At 39.6% G+C, this 23,132-nt stretch overlaps 1 long non-coding RNA gene across 2 annotated transcripts; it reads left to right on the top strand.

Moving 5' to 3' along the window:
- Window positions 1-2,244: 2,244 nt before the first annotated feature.
- Window positions 2,245-22,028, top strand: LOC116994907. 2 transcript variants are annotated; one of them, XR_004417617.1, is made up of 3 exons: window positions 2,245-2,352; window positions 7,344-7,433; window positions 21,948-22,028. It is a non-coding gene; the product is annotated as an uncharacterized LOC116994907 (long non-coding RNA). The 2 variants fall into 2 exon arrangements; XR_004417616.1 differs by lacking the exon at window positions 21,948-22,028 and adding an exon at window positions 12,297-14,093.
- Window positions 22,029-23,132: the final 1,104 nt, after the last annotated feature.

The raw sequence follows: 23,132 nt of genomic DNA, 5'->3' as shown, positions 1-23,132 counted from the left end.
TTGTTACTCAGAGGCACATGGCCCTAAGTGGGTGCCTTATCCAGCTTGTGGGATGGCATGTCAGAGCTCCTGGTACCCCTTGGAGCTCTCTGTTCCCCACAGGCACCAGGGACTCTCGTCTTCTCATGTGGCTGCAGGTGTAGCCCTGGAGTTGTACCCAGCTGCTTCATGTTCAAGTCATGATGTTCTCCTGCTGTGTTGTCCCAAAGACTCCAAAAATAGCTTTTCTTGCAGGAAGAAGGAACAATTAAATGTTTTCTCTTCCTTCACTTCCCTTGGCTGGGGCATGGAGGGAATTCAGAGCAGAAGGAAAGGGCCTGACTGGGAACTGTGCTGGTGGGAAGCATTTGGGCAGCCTCTCTCTTGCCTTGGGGAGCATAGAGATACTTTGGGGTCATCATCTGTCCTCACCCAGGACTGGGATGGCCCCTGCTCCAGGAGAAACAGGAGAGGTTCTCCACTTCCATTCTGTGATCCATCTCCATTTCTAAATCCTGCTTGTTTTCCAGGTTCCTGATCTTCTTACACCACGGCTGTGTTGTACATGGAGGAGTGGGAGCTGTACCTGATCTGCTGGCTATGTGAGTGATCTCTGTCCCTCCTGGCCTGGAGAGGTTTGGACATAACATCACCTCTTCTACTGTGCCTACGGGCTTTCCCAGGCAGCATTTATCTTCCAAGAATGTCCTGTGGTGGTCATTCCTCCTCTCAACTCACATACCTGTGCTGCTAGGGCAGAGGTGGGTTTTCTGTCCCAGCCCCTCATGCCTTCTCCGTGCAGGTAAAACCACAGGTTACCTTGTGGAGTGTCCCCTCTCTTTGAGTAGGGGGATGCCTGCTCCCAATAGCAGAGACTCTGGTCTGTACTGGTAGGGCATGGAAAATTTCCTCTTTAAACTCCTCTAAAAGTTTCTGGTGGCCTTCTTTAACTTCCTCTCTTAAATTCCAGAAGTCCTCTGCCAGTCTTTCCATGGATGAGATATAAGCTCATAATAGGGTGGAGATAGTTTTTTCATGTGTCTGGAGTCTGCCAAACCAGAATGCCCACTTCTTCTTCTCCCTCCTTCCATGCCAACACTCCCAATGACTTGGCACATGACCACATGTTTTGTACACACTGGATGCTGTCTGGATTATTAGGGAATTGCTCATTATCTGAAAATATTATCTCCAGCACAGCTAATTCTCTCAGGCACCAGGTACCTTCCAAGTGTTCCACTTGTCTTGGTGCACGGAAAAGTCTTCCTTGCAAAGGTACCTTTCCCTCACACTTGACAAGAGTTGCCTCCAGAGGCTGAGGAGTTCTGCTCATTTCCTGATCCTCTGGTCCATACCCACATTCCAGGACAGGGATCCCAGTTGCTTGGCTTCATTACCATCCAGTGCTGCACTGCTGGTCGTGATGTCTTGCCAAATATTCAATTATGTAAGTGGAAATAATCTTAAAAGAAATAATTAAAATCACTTCCAAAGGGACAAATTGTTGGAAATTATATCACTTCCCTAATTAATTTTTTAAAAAGTAATTGTTTTAATTAATCAAAAGCAGTGTATTAGTCTTAAGCAGTGTAATTTTCCACTTTAACCAGCATGTTGCTAAGTTTCTTTTGACAAGCTTACTGTTAGATAACCAAAACTTTCAGTTTTGCTAAACCAACCCTGATAAGCTTCAGTGAACAAATGAAAGCTGGACACCAACGATCCAAAATTTATAGCCCTCCAAGGACATATTGGAGTATCCAGAAGAGATTAACAAAGACATTACTGTAAATGTCAGGGAAAAAAAAAAGAAAAAAAAAAGTGGACTAATTAGCACAAGAAGCAAGAAACCAAGAACTAATAGAACAGTAACTAATGAAGAGAAATACGCCATTTAGAAATGTGTGAGTGAAGAGTTTTGGAAATGGAGTGCATATAGCTGGAGTTACCTACTATGCACTCCCGCTGGGAATAAGGTAATGCCTACTCCCCAATACTACAAAATGAGTTTGGGAGTTTAATGTTTTTGATGTCATGCTCCAGAACTGGACCCAGGAGAATGGGTGTCCACACTGAGGCCCCTGGTAGCTCCTGCAGCACAGCCAAGCAGTTTCTGAGGGCACCAGGCCGGTTTTGTGTTTTCCCCTCCGCAGCCCGCGGCCCCGGGCAGGCGCCTCGTCCCGAGCCCAAGATGGCGGGCGCGGCGGGTCAGCCCTGTGGGAGGGACGGGGGCGGGGAGGGTTTCCATAGCGGCGGTGTCACATCGGGGCACTTCCTGGTCGGAGGCTGCCGGTCCCGGGGCAGCGAGCAGGGACGCGCCGCTGGGGAAGGCGGCGGAGGGAGGCCCCGGGAAGAGGAGGAAGCCGAGCAAAGGTAGGGACGAGCCGGCATTTGCTCCGGCCATTGTGCGGGCACGGCGTGGCCGGCTGGACCCGTCCACTGCGGGGGTGCGGGGGGAGGGGGCGCGCGCGTGTGTGTGTGTAAAGGTGCCGCGCCGGACCCTCCATTGAAGCGGGCGGGTTTCTCCCGGCTGAGGGGGGGCGGGCGCTACCATCCTCCCCCGGGGGGAGCGGGCACCCCCCGCGGGGCCGGGAGGTGGAAGTGGCGGGAGCCGTCTCCCGCAGGGTACTGGGGTACTCGGACTGTTCCATTCCCAGCGGAGGGGTGTGCGTGTTCCCGGCTCTTCTGCTGGGAACCGGGCGGCGCATGGGGGGCTGCGGGGGCTGTGGGACGCGGCGGAGCCGGGCGGGCTGGGGGAACCCGGGGGAACCCCGGGGGAAGCCCTGTGGAGATGCCCCTGGTCCCATTGTAAGGTTGGAGCGAGGTGTGGCGGCGTGAGGAGCCGCAGTCAGAGCGGGGCTGGGGGCCTGTGTGTGGGTGTGCTCTTGAGGGAGTCACGGCTGTAGGTCGGATACCTGGGGCCTCCTTGAGGCCCCCCTTTCCTGGCCATGTGGGAGGCGACAGTGCCGCCCTAGTCGGGAATAGGGAGGATTTCGATGGCTGAACCCTTTAATGTGACTTTCTGGCACTGCCGCTCTCTCTGTACCTGCTCCCTCTGCTTTTTGTAATGCTTCAGGTATGTGGTGGGAAGTGCCAGGCTGGGAACCGGGGCCGTCCCCCAGGCTGTGCTCAGCCCTGGCTCTCCATGGCCCTCTCCCAGCCCTCAGCCTCCGCCGGGACTGCCAGCAAAGAGCCAATTATTATCAGGTGTTTCAGGTTCTTTCCGTGGCGTGGATGGCTGCCTGTAGAAATCCACCCAAGCCACTGAACTGCCTGCTGAACGAGAGTCAAGTGGTGATTTAAAAGCCACTGCTCCAAACTCCTGTAGCAGTTGTTCGCCCGCATATGCTGGAGAATAACTTTCTTTATGCCATTCGCTGCTTGGAGGAGGCAGCTGCACTGAAAGCTGGCTGTGACGGGAGCTGGTTTTCAGCTTTCCCTGAAAACAAATCCACATCTGCCCTGTTCACAACAAATGTATCTTGTTGGAGGATCATTTCAGTTAGGATAATTGTATTGAATAATTGTTTTCTATGGTTTTCTAGCTTGCTGCGTGCCCTGCAATCTAGAGCTGCTGTGTGACAGTCGAAACTCCAACTCTACCAGGCGTGTGTGTATTAAACGCAGCGGCCAATCAGCAGTGCCTGAAACTAAAGGCGATTTGCCTCAACGCTTTGTAGTGTAAATATTCCTGCTATGAACAAAGGAGGGTGTGTCGTTTGGCGTGTTTCATTTGTACTTCCATGTGCTTCCTCATCTGTGGCCAGTCAGTGTTTCTGTGTAGGTTCTGAAACAGTAGCAATTTCACTTTGTTGTGAATTGTGCATTTGTGCTGTCTTGGGCATTTTACTGAGCTGGGGTGCTCCGAGGCTTGGTGCTATTTTAGGCATTTTTGTTGTGTTCTTTTTAATAACTGTGCTCTGAAGTGACTTAGTTTTGCTCCTTTTTAACTTTTGTTGTTTCTGATTATAACTTTTAAGTTAATTCAGCTGAGATGCAATGTGAAATAAGTACTTAGTGGAACTGCCTTTTAACCAGCTGTTCCTCTGCCCTCTGATTATACAGCACAGAAACCATCAATTTCAGACTTAATGTTTTGCCATCCAGCTATCTGTGCAACTCTGAAACATAGTGCTTCTGAAGTCTGTCTGTTTTGTGTGAGGGGCCATAACGTTTGGCTTAAATAATATGGTAAATGACACTAAAATACTGATTTGTGCAAGGCAGGCTCTCTTTAGAGTGTTTTGTCTTTGTGTGTTTAAGCAGTTCAGTTGTGTGCTGCTCCTGTGGTTCCTGGTCCTTGGGAACTGGGGGTATAAATTCTTAATGTTAACTCCATAGTATTGAAGTTAAACAGATACTGCAGTAACACACAGGTTAGACCTGAGTCTTTAATTGCCAACTTAAAGGAAAATCTCTGAGTAGAGTCATGCTGCATAGAATTACAATATGCTGTAATTTGCTTGCAATCTGCTTCCTGCTAATTATTCTGAAACAGAGTATTGGGTAAAAAAAGAGACCTGGCACCAGCTATGGAAACAGAGAATTGAATGTATTATGGGTGTGTGTGAATTTGAAGTTGCAAAGAGCTTCACTCACTGCAGGTATTCCTTTCAAATCTCAGCTAAAGTGCCGGTAGTTTCACAGCTACTGAAGGTGATACTCCCAGGAGTGAGTAGATGTGTGTCACTAGAGGAAATGTGGGGTGGAATACAAGGGTTAGTTCTTCAGGAAAAGGCAAAGATCAAAGGTATTTGTGCATGGGTGTTTTTTTAAAATTTGTTTTTATTATGGCCTTGTTGATTGCAAGGAAAAGCAGAAAGAGTGTCAGGCACTGTTTTCAATTAAAAGTTTTTCCAAGATGGTGTCTTTCAGAAAGACTCTGAACATGTAATAGACTCCTTTCTGTTTTGTAGTAGTTGGTACAGGGAGAGAGTAGTTGGTTGCAGGGAGAGAACCCTGCAAGTGTCAAAATAAACCAGGTTGGCTGAGAAAGCAAAGTGAAAACAGTTTAGTTTCTAACACACATCCCTAGGAAAAGGTGCTACTATTGCAGTGCAATAGAAAGCAGGGACTCTCTGCTTTTTGGTAGACTTTCAATGCTGCTTGCTATTGCTGTACTCAGAATTACAGATGAAATAACAAAATTTTCCTTTTTTAAAAAAAAGTTACTTACAAGGGAAATGATATAAAACACACACATAGTGTTATTACAGAGAACAACAACTGAATTTACCAGAAGTCTGCATTAGTTGCTAAACAGATGCTAGCACTAGCTAAAGAAAATATTTAGACACTGAAGGCAATGGAGGAGTAGCACTTTACAGCTGGGAGTTGGAGGTCAGGTTGCTCTGGTGCACTGGAGCATTCACTTTTCACACATTTATGTAGAACAGAGTTTCTGTATCATCCCCATCTCATTTCCTCAGTGATACGTGACAAGGGTTTTATAAGCGATGAGGGTGCATAATTAAGCTATTATTAGCCTTAAGTGGTTTTCAGAGCTACTGTTTTGTTTTTTCCTAATGAACAACCTTTTCCTGTACATACACACAATAAAATGTCGTGTAACACGATGTCTCAGAGGCAAAGTATTGTTAGTTCATATTTACAAAACTAAGGTGAGAGAAGGCCTTTGGAAAAAGTTGAATGGGACACTCTGGTCTTCCAGTTGATGCGTAAGATTCAAGAAGCATTTGGTCCCAAAGGTAGTGTGAAACTGGTCAGAAGTGCTTTGGGCCTGGTTTGAGGGCTGTCTGATCCATTTGATGTTCTTAACACAGTAGGTGTTATTAGCCCAGTGAATAATTAAATGTCAGGGAAGTTATATTTGCTAATTTTGACACCAGTAATCAAGAGGAAGCTGACAAGGCTGCAGTTCTAATGATATGTTTTAACACATTCTTAATTTTTGATTGGGCTGTGTGTGCTTAAATATTTAATGTAGCAGACATGCAAAGTTGACAGGGCCTGCAGGTCAAACTGCTCTTCACTGATTGTAGCATCTCATGGCTTTGTGTTCATCTCTGCTTACTTAGAATGTTTGTGTGTGGATTTTTCAGCTGCTTTATTTCCCTACTGAGTCTCTTCCCTGTGTTATTTTTTCAGTGTGAAAAAGTTGGTTGTAATTTTCAGTCTGGAGCTTTACCAAAGGCTTCCTTTTGGCAGCTGGATTTCTTTTTTTTCATGGTGTGTGTGGCTTTGATGTTTTTTGTTTTTTCTTAATTGTTTTAGCAGTTGATAAAGAAACCCTCTTGTGATGTCCTGTGGTAGTTCCTGTACTACTTTGCAGTGTGCTGTAGATCTGTAAATGTTATGGGAATTCGTTTTAAGAAAAGTTACATCTCACATCTTTTTGCATTTTACTTTGTTTTTTGAGCATGAAGAGATCAGGAGAGTTGAGACTTGAAATCTGAGCACAAGATACCTGTCTGGATTAGCACAGGTGGTGAGGTTCAGCAGGTTCTAATTGGTTTTGAAAAGAGGAAATACAGGACATAATATTCCTTAATTTACAGACAGTCTGTACTTGTGCAGGTATTAGTAGAAAACTGTATAGCTTAGTAGATATGTTGGATTTCTTCTTTTCATCTCAACTGTGAGGTGAAGTTTCTTTCATTTAACTGTTCTATCAGACTTGCTTTTAGCAGCAGGAGGGAGATTATATAATAAATTAATATAATAAATTTTTCAAAATGTACTTGCTGTGCTGTCACTGTTGGAGATTAAGACCTCTATATTTGGCTTCAGGGAGGGCCAGGCTTATTGTTGGTGAATCCATATCTGCCCTACTTGAGTATCTTTTTTTGAAATCAGTGAGGAATTGATGGAACTGTAGGTTTATAGTTGCTAGAAATGGTAACTTTTCCAGGTTTTGTTTCTGAGAAGGAACTGTTTGATGTCATTGCCAACCTGTACATGTTTAGTGCTCTTAATTGCATTTCTTGTCTTTCAAAAATTGGGTTTTCTGCATCATTTTACCAGCTGAGGTTGCTGAAGGAAAACACTGCTTTGGCATTTTCAGTTACTATATCCATGTTGTAGTCATGTACTTTTAACTTTTTAAGTGCTCCCAAGAGATAACAAACATTATACTTTATAGTACCTTTTTTTAGTACACATATGCAGGTTTTTAATTAGATTGTTAGTAGAAGGTGCATGTTTTGAGTCAATAAACTGCTGAATATAAGCATAAAGTAGTAAAGCTCCCCAGTCACAACAAACACATCTTTTGTGTTCCTTTTTATTTTTTTTTTAACCAAAAAGGATGAAAAGAGTAGGAAAGACTGTTTATATGTAAACTTTATACTCTAATGATTTGAAGTTGAACATTTTATTTGTATTTTTTTCCCTCCCTCCTTCAGGACATGTATACCTCTGAGAAACCTTCTCCAACAAGATACCTTGCTTCAAGACCTGTCTTGGATTATATACAAAGAAGTTTCCAGTCATGAGTAAGTAGATTTCTTTCTTTCACTAAAAAAGAAACCCTTGGTTTGCAGTTTAGAAGAACTGCACTTCTGTAGTAGGTGGTAATCCTCAAAAATATTCATACAGAGTGTTGCAACTTCAGTCCTGTAAAAATAACCAAATAAAGCTGAGATTTGGCAGATACCATTTTTAATCTGCAAATTTTTGATCAATGTGTGCTCTGTAAGACTTCTCTGTAGTCTGGTCTCATTTTCAAGAAACTGAGTTCTGTAACAAGATGATATTTGTTTTATTCAGTATAAATAAAACATGTAACTCTGAGGGGAAAATGCCTTGGGTTTGCTAAGAATTCCAAAATTTGTGGCTACCTAGTGCATTAAAATAACTGGTAAAAATCCAGCATAAAATGAATGGACTTCATTTTATAGGAAAAAATAAATACATTACTGAAAATTCAGTATAGAGGGTTGATCCCGAAGGAATTCTGGCATGTATTGGAATGATCTGAACCATAGAAAACTGTGACTTAATATCTGTTATGGTGAAAAAAAACCAGATGAAAGACACCGGAAGTTTTGGTTTAAGTCATATCTGATGGGTAAGATAACCTCTTTATAGTGAGCTCTTTTGAGTATTTAAAGGTCTCATAAGTTTTGCAGATGTGAGACTACTTCATGCAGCGTTTGTCAACAGTGTTGCTTGGCCTTGCCTGATGTAGAAATAAGGATAAAACTTTGTTTGCATAGGAACTGTATTTATAATGTAGCTCAGCTTCAACACAACTGTACTGAACGTGCTGAAGGAAAAGCATCTCATGGGATAATTATATCCTTTGTTTGTAAAATAAAACCATTTGAGTTTCTGGGAGGAAGTGAGTAAAGAAAATTGTTGGTTAAATTTCTTGTCAAAATAAATGAAAAATGATTGCTCTTGACATCTGGAAATAAAAAAGAATGATGAAGGAAATGCTTGCTAAATGCAGCAGAGGAAAAATTACACCAAAAAAAGACCTGAAAGAATTGCTGAACTATAGGGTTCATGCTGGTGTAGATAGAACTATTTTAGTTTTAATATAGATTTATTTCTATTCTTTCATATTACTGTTCACACTTGTTTACTTTCTGATGTTTAATGTATTTGCTGTATTGCACAGAGGACAATTTTCTAGGCAGTTATTCAAGGACCGGGATATCCTGATTTGTCAAACACTGTATGTGAATCTTCATTTGTTTTATAGAGCTTTTCATGGGCAGTCCTTGCCTTCTGTACAGTCTTACACATAACAAATAACTGACTCACAGCTGCTGTGTTAAGTGTGACTTCCAGGATGCTGCTGTGATAATGTTGGTTTGGGTGCAGCACATACAGACAGTGCTAGAGCTAAACACTCTTGGTTTTGGTCTGATTTTGAGCTGGTTCCAGACTGGTTCAGCTGTTCATTAGGAAGAATGAAGACCCTTATTGAAATGCAAGGCAACATTTTGGCAGTACTTTTTGTGATGGTCTTCAATGCTGGATGCTGCATTCTTGTGGTAGAGTGGGTGCTTAAGCCTGTGCTGTGATGGGCTTCAAGGGCACAACACAAAGTACCAGTCATGGTTTAGAGAAGATGAGATATTTTATATTTGGTTGATGTTGAATTTCTTAGTTTATGGTTTACTTCAGAGAAACTTGAACTATAAGCACAGTCCTTAGTTGTATGCTCCTCTTTCCTAAATGTGTCAGTCAATAAGGTAAGTATCATATCTTATGAAGCTGCATTTATTTGCATAGTTCTATATATGTGTGCTTATTCACAAAATCTGTGGACACCTAGAATAGCTAGATGTAATAAAAATTATAGGAGTAGTATTCCTAAACTGTGCATCACCTAGTGTCATTAAAAAAAATCTGTCTAAAATGAGATAATCTCAGCCTTCAGAAGGCTACTAAAAACTCCAGAATGCTGTTATATGCAGGCTACATGATTTAATCCTACTTGTTATTTGCTTGTGATGTACTTGATTCAATATATAGTTCTGTTGCTCTTTGTTGAAGGGCTGTGTTAGATGCTATCTAAGTCCTAAAATGATTAAATCCTTTTTCTAATATCCATCCTAAATTTCTTCACAGACAGATAATATCTGGATATTTGGATTTTCTGCCAACTTTATTCACTAGCTTAAGTAATTTTTACAATATAATATTTGTTGTTTACCATATAAAATTTGTTACATAAAGCTTATTATTTTATTTAAATACCTTGTAGAAGTAAATCTGTTAATATCCTGATACTTATGAAGCACACACATGCTTATTTTTAAGCCAATGATCAGTTAATTTTTTTTGAAAGTGAATGAGAGAACTAGTTTTTTGTTTAATTGTTTTTATAGTTACCAGGTGTGTAAGTGCATGGTTTGGATTCTGTTGCACTGGATCTTCCCGTGTTAGGGAAGAGCATTGACAGAATTACGAAGTTCACGACTCATGGTGGTGGTTAGTTGTTGGACAATTCAAAAAGTCTTTTAAAACTGAGGCAGTCCCTCCCAGTTAAAGTTTTTATTTCTGTGGAATAGCTTTGTAAATGCCTGTTTTCATAAATAAGGGTAAGACAGATTTATATTTGAAATTATGCTTTTCCATTGTATGCCGTATAGAACACTGAAATAATATCCTTAAAGGGTTTGTAATAGCATCAAGTGTAGCTAAGTGCAGTTGATTATTGATTTGTTTTGTATTTAAAATAACTTTTTGGAGAAATCCTGGTGGATGCAACCTGCCTAGAATGTTCCATCACAGAAAGAGTTGATTCAATCTACATTTTCTACATATATTTAATGGCCAGAAAATATGTAGTGTACTGATAAATTCTTAATATTATTAACTCTGCTCTTCAGTTTTGGGGATTTTCTTGTGCTTTCCTCCTTTGAGGAAAGATCACTACAATGAAATTATTTGAGCTGCTGCAGTGAAATTTAAGATTACTGCACACTATTGCAACAAGCTGCTGACATCTTCACTTCCCCTCCCTTAAATATATAAGATGCAGTGCCAGCTTATAATACAGAATATGTTTTTCCTGACTTTGTCTTTCTGCTTTTAGTTTTGTTTCTAACACACTAAAAACCTAATGCTGCCTGCAGTTGGGAAGGTCACGTGCTTCCTTGTGCTTCAGTCCCATTCATTCAGGTTTTCTTTTTGTTCGACTGGGATAGGAACACATTTTGTGTGAGAGAACACATTTTGAGAGATACTGTGCAATGTAATTTTACATTCTGCACATGGCTGGTGTGGCCTGGTAATGATGGGGGCAGTTTGTGCCTCCCCAGTTCAAATCCAGCCCACAGTGGTGTGATTAAAGGCTGCTTCTCTTTGATGGTTGGTTACATACCTTGACCTCTCATTACAGCTTTGGCTTTCTAGTCTGTGTTCATAGAGGAACCTTGTGGTTTTGGGATTTCTAAAAACATAATTTTTTTTTTCTTCTGTGTTCATGTAGTGTATGTAAAGAAACAATTTTGGCTGTCAATTTCCTTGTTCATGAACAATGAACTTGGGAATTAAAACAAATGTTAAGGTCAGCCACAACAGATCAAGATGCAGTGCTGCAGTGAGTCCCTCTAGGCCAGGTTTGATGGGGCTTGGAGCAGCCTGGTCTAGTGGTAGGTGTCCCTGTCCATGGCACGAGGATTGGAAATGGATGATCTTAAGGTCCCTTCCAACCCAAACCATCCTAAACATTATTGTCTATGTGCTTGCAGCTGAGGAAAGTGTTCTGGGCATCTGTAGAGCTCCCTGTCCTAAGGAAAGTTTGTGTGTTAAGGCTGGCTTATTTTCCCCCCTCACCCCCAGTGTCCCCTCCTGGTGTGTCAGAGTCAATCTGTACTGAGCAAGTCAAAATGTTCATAAAATAAATACTGGAGACAGACTTGTTTGTTTTACCTCAGGTGTAGGTGGCTGTGCATTTTATATATTGTGGGTAGAGTGTTGCAAATAATTTTAAAGCTGAATGATTTGGTGGAAGAGGATTTGTAGTCATCACTTCTTTGCAGTGAGCTGAGATTGAATGAAAGAAAGGAAAAAGTCTAGGTTGTGACTCTCTGAGACAACTGTATGCTGGGGAAGGAAAGCTTACAAGTAAACTAAAATACTTTTAAAATATATGATAATGAATAGTGAAAGGATGTCAGATTGTTATGTTATGTGCTAGGTTTTTGTTTTATTTTTGAACCATGAACTCTGAAAGCCTAGTCATGAAATTAAAGTTTGAAACTACAATTAGTGTTTTCACAATTCTTGGGATTTCACAGCACAGTTTTCTTCTAATATTTTTAACTACTGTGACTTGAGAAAAAGAGAAGAAGCTCTAGTGTCCCCTGAGTTATCTTTCCTGAAACTTGAAATAGTAATTCTCTATGAAAAACTGATGCTTTGCATAATAAAGAATTGTTGGATACAGGGACAAAGAGCCATAATGCAAGTGGCTTTGAAGACTTGTGATGTGTTTGTAAAAGTTTTTAAGAGTTAAATAATAGTACCCCCCTGCAACTCAGCTATGAGAAAAAGGAAATCCATAAGACTCTTAAAGACTAAACTACTGTATTAGTGACCCCCTAAAAATTGCTTCATTGATAATATCAGTATTTATTTAATTTTTCCTCTTTTTTTATTGAAGCTGTCAAGGGAATTCACCAGTGTAACTGTAGTTACACATGAGGATTTGGATCAGTAGTAACACACTTTTAATTTTTTATAGTGAAAAAGACATATTTGGCTCTGGAATCTTGTAGTAGGAGAGCTTGTCACTCGGTCTTAACTTCACTGTTACTCTTCCGTGTTTTCTTAACTTTTCAGATATGTTTTCTTGGGGTACTGCTACTTGCCACTCTATCTTCTTTTTATTGCAGCTTGTTCCTGGTGAGACTATCAGCAACTGGGCTGGAGATAATTTTCTGACCCAAAATACAGATTCAGAGATCACAATTAATGAATTACAGGAACCTGTGAGGTCTTGACAAGGAAGTTTTGAATGAAGTTTCATTAGAAAGGTCTGGGCTTCAGGAGCCAAGGCTGAACTCAGGGTCTTAAAATTTCATGACCTCTTTAAAATGTTGCCCATGCCAGTAATGGCTCAATGTCCTTTATCTGCCCAAATTCCTGCATTTTTCCTTGTTCCAGGAGCATTGATGAGGCTGACTGGAATTGGGTGGGCTCCCTAAGCTCTTGCCTAGGCAGCTGCATCCATGGCAGCGCTGCTGCCCTGCAGGGAGAGCAGTGCAGGGGTGGGGATCAGTGATCCCTGGCTGAGATTCTGGTAAATGCTGCTTTTCCCTTGCTGGAAGTGTGCATGGAGCTGTAGCTTAAGTTGTTCAGGAATGTGGTAATCTTGGGCTTCCTCTATGCTAAGCAAGGAGAGGCATCTCCTGAGGGCTAATCAGATCTTGGATGACCCAGTTTCTCACCAATACTGTAATTAAACTGCTCCTCTGAATACACAGAGTGCATGAATAGCAATAAAATACAAACCCAAATACTTTGCACAAAACTGATGCCTCACATGGGGGGAATGCAGGGATGCTAGTGGAAACTTACTTGTTGTTTTAACATTTGCCTTTTATCATGCTGGATTTTTATTTATCCAATTGACATAATGATGCAGCTTCTCAGACCTTGTGGATTTTTTCTCCTCATAGTACAGTTATTTAAGTAAATCAGAATACAAATGAAAGCTTTTTGAAATTTGTCTGTATTTAAACAGATTTCAAGTTAATTTTAAAATTTGTTTTCATAATCCTTCCTTTATTTTTGGTAATTTTTTAGGATATTTATGGCTGGTAAGTTGTTGCTTCTCTTGCACTTAAAATTTATTTTTAGGTCAGAGAGGAAGATAAACAGTTTTTGAATTTTATTTTGTCACATACTTACTTGAACAAAGTAAGTCTTCAATCTCCATAGTCTGAAATGAAGTTGCATCTTTGCAGGAGGTTTCAGTTACCAGAAATGTGTTCATCACATCCAGAAGCTGTGTTTACCAGTTCAGTAATGTCACTTTTATAGGGCTTTGCTAACACAGAGTTATTGTATAATACTTACTCTTTAATTTAGTTTAATTAATATGTAGTCAAGTGAAATTTGTAAAACCCCTTACATACCTTTCAGATACATTGACTGAACATTTTAAAAAGATATTATATTTATTTTTAAATTTGTTTTTCCATAAAGGGAACTTAAAATCTATCTTCCTTTGGGCTTTTCCCTGGCAGGTTCTTAGGGCTTCTCTAAATAAATTAGTGGACCATGACACCTACTTTTAAATAGATGTAATTTCTGTTTGTAAGCCAAAAAGTTGACATTGGCAGGAAACTATTGGTAGTTTTGAGCTGACAGGGAGCTGTGGCAGGAAAATGACCATCATTAATATTGTTGGAGTTTCAGTGTTTTTGTATACACACACTGTTCCCCAAATGTGTCTTTTTTAGGCATTTGCACTTCACATTTATTCTGCTGTGTTTGTGCTGGAAATTAAGGTTGACTTGTTTACAAATTATTTACTATGGTACTCCAGCTGTGTGTGTCTCTAAAACAAGAAGGATGATAGAAAGATGGTTATGAGAGTAATTTATGTATATTTAAACATTCATTGCATGCTTTATTCATCATATATATTTTATGTAATTACTTTCTCTTTACAATGTAAAACTATATTCCTGCATAAGATATATTATAATTATTTTATGTGTTTATAAATAAAGGAGAGTCATCTTTTAACATTTGTTTGCCTCAGTGTTTGATTGATGGCCAGTAAGGAGTGCTGAATTATTATGACTAATTGGCATACACACGAGTACATGCCTTTGGCATGATAATATTCTCCCATTACATAGGTTTTTATTTAAATCTTAGTCTTTGGGCCCCTCTCTGTGCTCCTTTAGAAGACCATTGCACAATGATGCCTTTATCGTAGGTCTTTGGTGCTCCTGCAACAGAAGGAGCGAGTAGCACAAGAACACTGTAACCTTGTTCTGTGGAGTGAGTATCAAGTATCTGCCACTATGTAAGCAATTCATATTTCTAGGATCCTATTCATCCTGTGATAAGTTGAGGGTGGTGTTCAAGTACATTCCAAAGGGGGAAGGATGCAGAAATTCCCAACTAAAGTACAGATGAAAAGCAACATTTATAAATGCAGATGTTTGGGTGGGCACCCCTTCTCTAAATAAGGCGTCGTGTAATCGCAGAACAGTGTTGTAGTTACTGCAGAAGGATTTTAAGCTCCCTAATGATAGTGTTATTTCCTTTTGAATCAAAGAATTCACAAAACAGCTGAATGGGATGAAGGATTAGAAATGGACTAAAGAAGAACTTTCCCAACAGCAGTGTTAAATGAGGTGTTCACAGGACTTGCCTGTCGTGAGTCATGTTGATTCTCACTCTCCATGCAAATGATTGAATAATATGCAGCACTGTGGAGGAAGAGTGAAGTACTGCTGCTTAGTGGTAGAACTTTATCATAGATAAGAAAAATAATTGAGCTGCAGTCTCATTTTATTTTATTCATATTCAAGAAACAATGCACCTGAGATGAAAGATGTGTGGTTATTTTAGGCTAAATTGACTATGTTTCAAGAAAAACTATTTTGACATACTTTACCCAACTACTGATAGGAAGCAACTTCTTTGATTTTTAACACAGTTGGAAAATATTTGGGGTTGTTGCCAGAAATGAGGTTATGTAAGTAAGTCAGTGAGATTATTGGCTCCATATTTGTTTAAATTTAGGATCTTTTCTTTATTTAAACTATCCAGCCTGTTATCCTTTCACTGTTTATGAAGATGGTTGCAGGTGTTTGTGGTAACAAAGTAGCTGCACTTAGGTGATATCCTATCAATTGACTAATTGTAAGGCGTGTTTAAGCTCTAATTGCAACGACCCTCTCCCCTGTAATTAAGATACTTTGATTTCTAAAAGTATGTGGGAGATTGGCAAGATAGCACTGGAATTTTTTCAATGCTATTGGTAAACCTGGACCTATGCCGCTTGAAATTTCTGAAGCAACCACAAAGTTGTATAGAACTCCCAAGTTCTCCTGTTTGGGAAGCTGGTGTGATGTGTTGTTTTCTTTCTTCTCTTCCTTTTTTTCCTCAGTTTCGTTTTATGTAACATAATAGTCTCCAGAATGGAAGGCATACCAACACGCTGTAGAACCTCAGTGCTTTTGGCCAGAGCAGTCATTAATCTAACAGATCACTAGTGTAAAAGGGCACTTTGTTTTAATAAAGCACTTTGGTTTGCCATAGGAGAGTAGTTTTGAATGTGGTCTTTCTGTTTTAGCCTTGAAAAGCTCTTTGAAAACCTGCCTAATTCTGTGGTGGAGTGCTGAAAGCCTTACTCAGAACTCTTTTGAGCACAACTCACACTTGCCAGAATTTTTAGGGACATCGGGAAGTAAGTCTGTCACCAGAATGTTCTGTTTCATTCAATATAAAGCCTTCCTTCTCTTTTTTCTTTGTAGTAGAATTTTGTACAGCATTATATGAGGAATTTTATTTTGTGGTGTTACTGTGTCTGAGTTATACAATCAGTGCAATGGCATAACATTCCTTTCCTGCATTGCTCCAAATTCAGCTTTGGAGGTGACACTTGTGGGCTGCAGCTCTGAGTTCTTGGATGCTGTGCTACAGCCATGCTTGTGGCCAGGCTGCTCTGCAGACCCTGTTTGCCTTGGGAGCTTCAGTGCAGTTGCAGCTCATATTATTTTGTATCTTGCTGCAAGTAACAGACAGGCTTTTAGCTTCCTCTCTTCCTTTCTTCTAGCATCAGATTACTGTAAGAATGTTTGAAGGATGTCATGGTTGGTCTTGGAAAGCAGGACAGAAAAAATTTGGTCTGTTGCTGTAAAGAGATGAGGTACAAATTGAAAAGTGTCAATTTTGCTTTTTATTTCCTCTTCACTTGCTTCCCTGCCCCCACCCCTATTTTCTATGTCAGAAGCAGTGACAAAAATATTTGTACATTTTGCTCTAAGTATGTGGTAGGAAAGTTTTCTTTTTAGGGCAGAGGCTAATGAGTCACTTTTAGTGACATTTCAGTATTTGTTTATTCCTTGTGCATTAAAACAAACTAAAAGAAGTAATATTTATGTGAAGCTCAAGGCTCTTGAGTGGTTTTTTCCCCCTCTTTTTAAGTCATTAAGTGGAACATCAATTTGGGAGAACTAACACAATTTGTGTTTTTGTTTAACACTGTATCTTCAGTGGACTTACAGGATGATATAGCAAGGCCTGGTTACCTGGGTGTTATTCAGTGAAATGTAACAAGATAAATGCACTGCAAGGGGGGGATGATGGCATTTCTGTGCCTTTAGCACTGGTGTAGTGCCAGTGGGAGTTAAAATGCTAGGTTGCAGTTCATGAATGCAATAAAGTGATGACCTTTCTTGTCTGGACCATGGCAGTTGTTGGCTGAAACTTGGCATGATTTTAAATTCTTCACAGCTGCAGAGAACATAGAGAACAGTAAATATGCTGCAGTTTTCCATCTGCCAAAAACAGGATGGTGTTAGTTGGTTTCTCTGTTCTTGTTCATGCAATAACTAGGTAAGATATTTTTCATTTGGATAAATTGATTGTCTTAAGGTGAAGCTGACTAAAGAAGTCTCAGATGCCCAAATGTTTCCACCATTTTTTCACTGATGAGGGAAAAGGAGAACTCTTCAACAGAGGAAGCATTTATATGTTTTTGTGGGAAATAGGATTGGATATGAAGGAAGTGGGGCCTGCTCATTACAGCACACTAAATAAATCCAGATGTAAGAACAGAGGCAAAACAGATAACCATTAAGGTAGCCACAAGCAGCCATTTATACAGAAAACATCTCAAATATAGTTTTAGCATTAACCTTAAGTAGTCACAGTTAACATGATTGCCACGTTCAAGTGCTAAGCCTGGATTTTTAAACCATGCTAGTTAAAATCTGCTCTGAAAGATTGCATTTCTGAGGGAACATAGAAGGAGAGCAGGAGGCAGAAGTCTGAAAATGAACAGGTGATGATGTCTGCCATTAGAACACAACTGCAGGAAGCAAACAGACCCAGGTACGCTTCCTTGTAAAGGAGGGTGGTTCTCTTCTGCTCTGTGACCTTTGGGTTATTTCCATTGGCTGCTTTTGAAATGTTGAGTTTGTTCTTCCTTTGAATGTGTCTCTTTGTAATAGTTTTTTCATCACTAAGGTAGGTTGCATTTGTGGGATTGGATGCCAATTTAATGTTAGGTTAGCCTATTACAGAGTATTCAAAAACTTACTTTAAAAGTTTTGATTTTTCTTGCAAAGACAGAAAGCCACATTGTGTGCTATGTGCTGCACGAGCCATGGCTGCAAATACATGGGCTTAATAAAAGTAGTGTGTGTTTTGCAGTGGACTAATAAGGTTTGATGTTCTTCCTGGTGCCTCTCTACAGCTGCATTTTATTAAATGGATTAAATATCAGAAAGAAATGTACATGCAGTGAAGGATGTAATCACGCTAACAAATAGCAGTGCATAGAATTTTCTAGTTTTTCTTTGCCTCAGGGAGGTACAAGATTATTAGTCTCATTCATATCCTCAAAAGGAAACCAAGTAAGGATTTTAAATTAAAAGCAAAGTTTTTATTTTTCGTCTTTCTTTGACTTGAACACGCATTCACTTTTATCAGTCTATGCCTGATTAAACTAATGAATGTACTTTGACTTCAGTATTAGCACATGTAAGATAGTAATAGTTTTGGTTTTTGTTTAATATTGCAAAACTGAATAAAGTCTTTAATGACTAGTGTGTCTTCTTTCTGTGTGCTTTGGTTTGACAGAACATTTAATGATATCCTTTAACTTAAGATAAATTTGTTGATTAGCCGTGAGCCCAAATCCAGGCAGTGTAAAATTGCTGCATATTCTGTTTGAAATACTGTAAATGCAGAAAATACTGCATATTATTGGGGAATATATTTTAAATAGTTTTTATTGTAATTTCAACTTCATTAATGTCTGATTTATTTTTGAGACTTCTAGTATGGAGCTACTTTTTTCTCAGAAGAATCTTCATTTGCAGCTAAAGTTACATGAAAACTTGCCTTCTAATATGAGGAAGACTGAGAAATCCTCATTCAGTGAGATGAGATCTTGTACTACCATCCTCTTTCTTCCTCCTGTTTAAAAAAAGCCCCACCAAACATAATTTTATCCATCATTTAAAATGGACTGCTTAGATACAACCTTTTTTTTTTTCAGGGGCAGGGGGGCTGGGAGGTGGTGGTGGTGGAATTCCATTTATTTTGTTATTGCTTTCTTGACCATTTCATGAGCCTTATAAAGTGACCATTTGGCCTTTGAAGGGCATGGTGTGAAGGTGAGGAGAAAGAAATGTAATTAATTTGAAGATTCATAGTGAGAGCTGTTATTTTCTAGAGTCTATTCTTTCTCCTTTTCATAATGCTTGTTAGCTTGCTTAACACAGTCTTAATCACATAGACCAGAAAGACATGAGTACCTCTGTATCTAAGGAATTCTGCCCTGCAGCCTGAGCTATTCTTTTTGCCAGGGTTAAATATATAGGAGCTTTTGGAACCCTTTGAACTATGGCTAAATGGTGCAGTTTAGATGGACTTGTATGTTTAAATCTACACTTCTACAGAAAATATACGAACAAAGAAGAAGCAGTACCCTTTTCAGGGTGTAACAGGTATAAAACAGGTAACAGATAGGTAACAGGTATGGAAGTAACAGGTATAAAACACATTTATTGGGAGGAAAGAATAAATTGTACAAGTGCATCAAGACTTCCATGAGCACAAACTTCTGATGCTGATCTCCATTAGTGTCTGGTGTATCTGTTATCAGGGTGATAAAAGTGAGCTACACAGGCAGTTCCCTTGGCTTCACTGTGGCTCTCTGGGAGACTCACTGTCTGTCTTCTTGTAGTCTAGAGCCACTTGCAGAATGTGTTGAAGCAAGAGCTGAGGAGGTGAAAACTGATGCAAGAGGGGTGACAGTGAGAGCACTGAGCAGGGATGGGGTTGTGCAATGTGCAGTGTTCCTTCACTCTGTGCAGTAAGGAATGTGGCTCTGTGTTTTTCTGCCTTCCCCTTTCCCCCAGTTATAGTATTTATTTTTCTATTTTGGGTTTATCAGGTTTTTTCCTGGAATGGGTAGAATTACTTTCATTGAAGTTTTCCATCATGTGAATTTAATGAACAGCTTTCTTGCATGTTTAAAATGTAAAGAAAAACAGACTTCAAAAAAATAGCTTTCTCTTGAAATTATTGCTTTTCCAGCCTGTAGATCAAGCTATTTTCTCTTCCCAAGAAGATGCCTTTTAAATAATGCTCCTAGATCTTCATCAGTTTATTTTAAAAACTGCAGCTGTAGTTTCATGCTTTAAAATTGGTAGCAAACCTGCTAGAAATGAAGAAATATTTCTAAGTGGATGCAAATTCCATTGGATTAAGCAGTTACTGACTCTGAAGCACCATTGAGAAGACTGTGAAGATGTTTATTTATTTTTATGGATGCTTTGCAAAATGCATAGCCAAAAGCAGTCATTTTTGAAAAATGAGCTGCGGAATAATAAATGGAGTTGTGTCACTGGTGCAAACATTTTTACAAGAAAGGCTACCAGAATTTCACATAGCACTTCTTGAGAGCATTAGGTTTTCTTCTTTTTGCCTCGTTCATGCTTCAAAGAATGATCTGTAGAAAATAATGAAGATTAAGAATTTAAAGTTTCAGAGATTTATGGGGGCAGTTAATTATTGATCTGGAACTCTAGAATTCTCATCCAACTATGATATATTATTGAGAACAGTAAAAAACTGTAGGCTTCAGTTCAGAGATTGGAAAATTAATTCAAAATATTAGTGAGAAACAATAGATAACCTACTTCATAGAAGCTGTAGTAATAATTTGTATTATGATATATTGCCTGTCTTAGAGCTCAATGCCTAATTGTTTTGAGATAATAATTTGAAGACCAGTTTTGACAGGAGAAGGCAGAGAGGAGTATCATAAACCAAAATGCTACTGTGGATAGTTAAGGTATTTGCCTTGGCTGCCGAATAGACTTTATCTGAATTCATTGTTCCTGCAAGGAATAAGCAGTGTTTTTGTGAAGGGTCTGTGCAAGTGTTCTTAAAATATACTCTTCCTTTTATTTGATATTTAAAGAATCTTTTCCCTGATGCCTGACTTGAATTTCCTTAATCCTTTTATCTATTCTTAAAAACTTTTATCCTGTATATGAGATAGTGATTCCTGATGGGAAAATAATTTTCATTTTCTGAGCCCCTTTGCTAAGATGGGAGGGAGGTTGAAGCAGTTGTACAACATGCAGCTTTTAAAGCAAACATTCCGATGGGTCATTAAGAGCAGGTGCCCTCACCTCCGATAGCAGGGGAGTTTTTACAGCCCCTGTTGCAGACAGCCCTGCTGGGACAGCCCAGCTGACTCACACCTTCTGGGTGAGACATCCTAGGAAAGGAGGGTCCAAAGAGCAAATGCACCCTGTTCTCTTGTACATCCTCTTCTCCTGCCTCTAACGTCAGACTTTGCTCTATTGCAGAACTGGTGTCACCAGGAGTGTTTTGTGTATTTATTTGCTTTCAATAGGACTTAAGGTTTGATCCTGCTACCATTGAAACATCAGTGACAGAACTGCCCTGGGCTGGGACCTTCCTGCCCATTTTGTTATGGGTTCTCCATTTCCTGGGGTGTCAGGCCTGAAAGCTTGGCATGTTAACCATGTGTGGAGTGCAGCAGGTAGAGAAAAGGACATAATTCTAGCAGTGGGGAACACAGGGAAGGATGATGAAGCCAGACCTGCACATGTTTCTGTAGAGATGTTAGGGATAATCAATATGCAGAATATCTGAATCCTGGACAGTTCAGGTTGATAAGAGGTGGAAAAAGAACAGTGACAGTAACTTTGCATCTCAGCTCAAATGTGTGCAGGGCTGTTGTTCCTATGAATGGAAGGCCTCAAGCCATTGCAGTGGGTTGGGTTTTATTCTGTTAGTTGCTTGTACATCTTTCTGTAAACGAGAACACAAGCAGGCTCTTTTTGGGTAGCTGCAGTGCTGCCTGGGAAAACTCTGAGGGTTCTTGATAGTTTTTTAATAGCCTAGACAGAATGCTGTGAATATATAAACATTACAGATTCGAAGAAGAGAGTGGAGGAGACAATATTAAGATCTTCCCCACCCCCAGTCAAATACCTTTGACAAATACCCACTGAGCCATCCTTCTGCAGCATCATTTGTGCTGTAAATGTGTTACCTCCTGGCAATATGCTTCATTAAAAAGAACTGCTTCCAAAGATCAGTTAATTATAATTATGTTAACGGAAGCATTTTTATTCTGAATTATGATAGCTGACTAATCAGGATGCAGGTCATTTTTTTATTATGCTTGGGAGAGATCAAGGGCTGTACACAGTGATCAATAAAATCCCACCCTGGTTAACTGTTCCTTCCAATACCAGTGTATTTCATCAGGTTGATAACATGCATGGTTTCTGTATTCCCTACAGTTTTGAAGTCAAGGAAGTAAAGCAAAATCCAAGAACATCATCAAGCACATATTGCTTAGCAAGCTCTCTGTTGAAGAGGAAAAATGCTTGGCAGAGATCTGTGGTCTATGCATGGAATATTTAGCACTACTTTTTTTCTCCAACGGAATCTACTCAAATTGTTGCAATAAATTTATGATGTGGTTTCTTTGTGGTTCATCTTGTGTGTCCGTGTCAGAATTGCTGTGAACTTCCATCTGGTGTATCCTTGCCCACAGTGGGAGTTTTGTCAGGATGTGTGGTCTGAGAGGTGGCAGTTGTAGTGACAGATTGTATGGAAGTATCAGTTGGTTCAGTATCAGTCAAAGATAAGAGTGAACTATAACCAAGTTCTGACTCATGAGTAGCAGATGAAATTCTACAATTTAACTAGTTAGTGTGCTTCATTTCTGGAAGTCTTTTTGGTATTGCCTCTATACTAAAGCATGTTTAGTGTCGCTGTCTTGGTGTATAAACTGATTTGAGGAAAGACAAATAGCAGCCACCAAGCTTACTGTGTAATTCTTCAAAGTTTCAGTGATTTGTTGAAATTTCTTATTTATCATGCCTGTTTCAGACTTGCATTGTTTTCTATACATTGCATATAGAATGTTGTTTACATTTTCCTAGATTATTTTAAAGTTTTGCAAGTTTTTTCAGTTTTTTTTTCTACATGCCAATTGTCGCAATAAAGAAAAGAGGGAAACTACTGTGCATACCAATTTTGGAAACTCTTTCTTTGGAAACTCAGGCATGTGTGAAAATGACTTCCAGTCTTGAAGTTTTGTATCTCTCTTTAAAAGGGAGGACAGAGACCTGTACCAACAAGGCAAGGGACAGTTTGGAAGAAAAAGGAACAACTTCCTTTTTATAGCTGGGAATAGGTACTGAAGTGTTTAATTTCCTTTTAAAATAATTTTTCACAAAAGTAGGTACAAGTCATACCTTCCAGTTCTTTCTTCTTCTGCTCCCCCTTCCCAGCTGTTAATCTTTGTCAGTCCACCATCTTCTCCATGTTCCAGGACTTGAGAATATTTCTGTAGCAATGAGACAATCAAATTCATTTAAAAATCAGCTGTAGCATCTTCAAGGTGTATTCTTGCTTTGGAAGGCCAAGTGGATGTTATTACTGAATGTTACTCAACCTTAATCTCTTTTTTTTTCCCT

Source organism: Catharus ustulatus, chromosome 4, assembly GCF_009819885.2.
Source record: "Catharus ustulatus isolate bCatUst1 chromosome 4, bCatUst1.pri.v2, whole genome shotgun sequence".
In the NCBI taxonomy this organism is placed as follows: Eukaryota; Metazoa; Chordata; class Aves; order Passeriformes; family Turdidae; genus Catharus; species Catharus ustulatus.
This window is presented reverse-complemented; position numbering and strand designations above follow the sequence as displayed.